This window comes from Petromyzon marinus, chromosome 6, assembly GCF_048934315.1.
Source record: "Petromyzon marinus isolate PM22_M1 ecotype Great Lakes invasive population chromosome 6, UKy_Petmar_22M1.pri1.0, whole genome shotgun sequence".
Lineage (NCBI taxonomy): Eukaryota > Metazoa > Chordata > Hyperoartia > Petromyzontiformes > Petromyzontidae > Petromyzon > Petromyzon marinus.
In genome coordinates this window covers 674,621-679,504 of record NC_133672.1, presented here as the reverse complement: position 1 = coordinate 679,504, position 4,884 = coordinate 674,621, and the positions used below count along the sequence as shown (strand labels likewise).

General features: G+C 55.0%; 1 long non-coding RNA gene across 1 annotated transcript; it reads right to left on the bottom strand.

Annotated features, from left to right (window-relative positions):
* Positions 1-1,479: 1,479 nt before the first annotated feature.
* On the bottom strand, positions 1,480-3,243 carry LOC142922542 (uncharacterized). Its single transcript, XR_012940147.1, has 2 exons — positions 3,100-3,243; positions 1,480-2,118 (listed from the first exon to the last, which is right to left on the bottom strand). It is a non-coding gene; the product is annotated as an uncharacterized LOC142922542 (long non-coding RNA).
* Between the last annotated feature and the right edge of the window lie 1,641 nt (positions 3,244-4,884).

Sequence of the window (4,884 nt, the reverse complement as noted above, 5' to 3'; positions counted from 1 at the left end):
GCGCTTGCGAGGCACCAAATTAGACAATCTCACCGATTAAATTAAATCACCCGCTAATTGACCCCGGCAGCCGTTTATGGGCAGCGATTGGACGCAGGGACAGCAGTGGCGGCGAGCGTAGGCCGACTAGCGCTTGCTGGTGCCACGACAGCGCGCACAGCGACACCGGCACACAGCATCACTGGTGCACAGCATCACTGGTGCACAGCGACACCGGCACACATCATCACTGGTGCACAGCATCACTGGTGCACAGCGACACCGGTACACAGCATCACTGGTGCACAGCATCACTGGTGCACAGCGACACCGGCACACAGCATCACTGGTGCACAGCATCACTGGTGCACGGCGTCACTGGTGCACAGCGTCACCGGTGCACAGCATCACTGGTGCACAGCGCACGCACGCCAAGCACAGCGAGAGAACTGAGTGACACCAGCAGCACAGCCATCAACCGCTCTAACACCCCAGCTTTTCTTGAGCGTTCGATCGGTTATCATCGTTCTCTCTGCCCTCTCTGTTTACTATGAAGGAGGGCCAGTGCCCAAACCGTCATCTATTCTCTGTTTCCTCTTTAGGCCACAGTGTTATGACGAACGTGTTGAGTTTTTGTTATTTGTGCTTACGCACCGCTCCCAACGCAGCAGCGTCGCCGTATCATTTGTTCAATAACCCTACGCTTTGTATTTAAAAGCGCAAAACTGTGTTGATGTGCCCTTACTCCGAGTGCCAAGAGGCTTTTTTACATTTAGATTTTGTTTGTACCATTTTCAAAAATGGCTTTGCTGTCAACGCCGCTGCCCAATGTTTTCTTTGCTAAACAGAAACCGCATCTCAGCGGACTGTTGCTTAGCTATAAATAAAGCGATCGCTTGATTGATTGAACAGGCGTTTTGGAAAATGCTGCATGTAGATTTGATATGTTTTGCTCAGTCTTGGCAACAGAATTCGTCGTATCCAGAGCCCAGTCACTCGAACCAAACTCACGCCGTCTCGGTAATCGCCCGTCCACTACGCTATTCCTCACGCGGCTCTGCCAGTTTCTCAGAAATCCCGGCACACCCCGACTCTAACCCGGTGGTCACCCACAAGGCGTTTCCACACCCGGCTGCTGCTGGTGTCGCCGCACGCCTCTGAATTATTTTAAGTCGCGGCCGTAGCGGCGGCGCGCTCGCTGCTGGCCGAGGCGGCGCTCCACGGTGCAGTCCCTCGCCGCCGTCTGTGGGTAGAGGGGCTGAGCGTTCTCTCTCGCGTTTAAGTGGCCATTGCCTTTTGTTTTGTTTTATACCAACGTCAGCCCCCCTCCCCCACCCTCCAAGCCCCCCACGCAACTCGCACCTCGGTTTTTTACGGCCTCTTGTCTTTCTCACGGAGTTTATGAAGCATTAAAACACGACATCAGTACGCATTAGGATGAGTGTAATGTATGTTCGAGGCGAAATGAAAGAGCACGCCAGCGGAACGGCCCGCCTCGGATAAAATATCATTTTTAATAAGGGTTGTCTGCTAATGTCAGACCAGGAGGGAGAGAAGGAGGGAGAGGGAGAGAGTCGCTGGCTGTGTTTGCTGTGTACGTTTGGTGAATAGCTCATCAGCAAAGTGGATAATGAGACTACAAGGAGAACTCATTGTGCAGCTTGGAGCTTAGCGTAGGCCACGGGCAGAAGAGTAACGGCACCGAGGGTCGCTGTGAATTCACGGGAGGGACGCGTGCACGTGGGTACAGCGGGCGGGAGCGCGCGCCCATAACGTGGGCATCGTGGAGGGGCACATTTGCCAATGAGCTCTTCCACGTTTCGCGACCATTCGGCTTCCCGCCGAACAGTCTCTGCGGCGGGAGAACAGCCCGCACCAAGTTGTTTCGCCAGTCACCTCGAGCAACTCGTGCTCACTCCCGGGAGACATTGAGAATCTGTGTTTGGAAAAAGCTCCATTTATTTCGTGTTGGGAGACGGAGCGGCTTGCGTGCACACGTGGGACACAAGCGCAGCGCGGTCGCCCATCCCCGAGTTTCCAGAGAACGGCTCCCGCTCCGTCGAGGCGTCTTCCCCCTGCGGTTGTATTCTCACGTCCGCGAGCGAGCAGAGTGGCAGAGGAACGGGGCGGCGATGTGGCCTGGGCACATGAGGAACGCATTACCCCAAGAGCAATTGCAGTTTCTTGCGAGGAAACCAAAACATAAAAATGAAGGGCAGTGGCCTGATTAAAAAGGAAAATAACTTAGAACCAGAGCGTGCGGAAATGAAAAGGTATGTGGGAGGGGGTGGGTCGAGGGGACATAAAATGCAAGGTCCGACCTAATGGCAACAGTGGTAAACGTGGGAGGACACAGACAAGGGTGAGCCCTCCCAGGCAGACTGATGCACGGATGGACCGACGGATGGACGGAGGTATAGACAGCAAACCAAGACAAAGAAAGGAATTATGCATAGCAATAGAAGAGATCAGAAATGGGATGGAAACATGTGGCTGGAGATGGTTGGGTCGGTTGTGGGTGGGAGGGAGGGAAGCAAACAAAAGCGATAGCTGAAGGATGGGGGAGATGTGATGGAGCGAGAGAGGAATCCAGTGAGGTGAGGAGGATGTGAAAGGGGGAGGGAGATTGGAGTCTGTGCATATGAAAGTGCGTAGCCAATCCGATGGTGACATGCACAATGCAAATCATGCACATGCGGACGGCCGATGGCCTCATAAACCTCATAAACCACGCTCCGGCCGGGAATGGAGTGAACGGGGTGGGGGGGGGGGGTGCCGGCGGGGAGCGCTGCGCATGGGGAAGGTGGCAGCGGAGGGGGCACTCGTGGGGCTGTGAGGGGGGTGGAGGCATTGCGGAAAGAGAGGATTGAGGAGTTGGAGGGGCTGGCAGTGGGCGGGGGGAAGAGAGGGTGGACTTCATTATTCATCGGCTTTTGCATTAACGAAGATTGCATCAGAATTTACCGATGGAGGCGGCGAGCCCGGCGCGCCGCACAGACCAGGCTGCCCCGTCAGAAGACTGACAGAATAAATTACGCGACATGCGCACGTGCGTTACATTGTCACTAATGCGAGAGGCTCCCTGCCATATCTCGCGTGTTAACGCCGGCATCGCGTTACCTCGGGGTCTTGTACTACATCTGTAGCGTCGCATCGCGCGAGCCTGCGCACCGAAACACCGCCGGCTCCGCGCTCGCAGCCGTGACGACGGCGGCCTCTTCGCGAAATGGGAAATTGCATCAATAGCCCCACCGCCCAACCCCCCCCACACTCGGCTGCGTTTGTATTTATTTTATTATATTTTTAGCGCGTGCCTCCTTTTTACATTTCCACACACACACACACCGCCCCGATGTGCTTTGTTTTAGCAGAGCGCTAACGCGTGCGCCGTCCGATGATTTTGTCTTCTGATGAAAACACGAGGTGCTGCTCATGTAGGTTCACCACTCACAGCCGCGCGTGTCAGCGGAAGGGTTTTTTTTTTGCAACGAAAAAAATATATTTACATTCGCCTCCGATCAATCTCGGCGTTGGATTCAGAGTAAAAATCGTGCCGTCGGAAACGACAGAATCCTTTGAGCGGTGCTAAACCGTCGCAAGCTCAACACGCGCCCGAGATCGATTCTTGACACGGCTCACATCAGTGGCGAGCGATGTCCGGACCGGTCCTTCCCGCCAACCCAACCTGAACCCACGCCACCGGCTCACATCGACCAGCGTGGCGAAGTATGCGTGACGTCCCCGTACAACCCCGCCCGACACTGCAGCGGTTGATTGGCGACTGAGCGCGAGTCGCTTTCGCGTGATGTCCGCCGATGTGACACTTCTCTTGCACTGGCAGATCGCAGAGCGTGGCGGAGATCTCGGCTGCGTCAGTGGGACCTGTTGGTCAACCCACTGAGGACGAATGAGGAGTGTGCTCTCAAACAACTTGGAGTCCTCTTTTATTTTAATTGTGTGAAAAATTGCCGTGAGATGGACCTTGCCGACCGTGCCGGTCTCCAGCGTGTCGATTGACGCGTGCGTAGCAAATGCACAGCGACGCGCTGTTAACATTTTTTAAGTCGGTCGATATACCCGCAGGTTTTTTTAAACTTTCTGCGCGTCTCCTTTTTGCCCAGACGATTTACATGGGGTGCTAGACTTATTTCTGAAATTGGACAAATGTGTGTCATTGGTTCGTGTTGGTGTGCATCCCAAGCCAAGCGCAAGTGCAGGTTGTTTTGAGTTACACGCACCTCCTGTGTGTCAATGAGTGTGCACTATAACAGCACATGCCGCCCCAACAGTTTCTTGTCTTTGTATATGAGTGAGGGTGAGTTTGTGTGATATTGTGTGTTTTAATTTGTGCGCGAGTGTGTGTATTTGAGTGTGTGTTGTGCGAGTCAGTGTGTGTGTGTTTATGACGGTGTCAGTGGGTAGCGGGCATGTAGTGTTGTGCTCACCGCGCTGCCAACCCCGCGATCGGAGATGAAAATCGATCTTGGACCTCCCCTAGGTCAACTTAGCCTTAAATGAATACCAGGTGCAGTGTGTAAACTTCTCCAATTGGGGATACGAAGGCGGGCAGGCGGGCACGGTGCTGGCCACCCACCCCGTCGGGTGGCAAGCCAGCCGGCCGGCCTGTGGAGCTCCTCTCGTCCTTGGCATGGCCACAGTGAGGTCGCTTCCTTCCTCTCCACGTCTGCCCTGACAGCTCACTCCCCCCGCTGTCGACCTCGGTGCAAATGGATTCCACCCACGGCCGTGAGTGCGACATGGCACGGCCGTGAGCTATCAGAGCAGGAGGCTTGTTTACAAAACACGGGGCAGGCATATGCACTCCATCCTCCCTCCTGGCCTCGATGCTCCACTCCCTGCCTCCCTCGCTCGCTCGCTCGCACAAAATGGATGTAAACTGTCAGC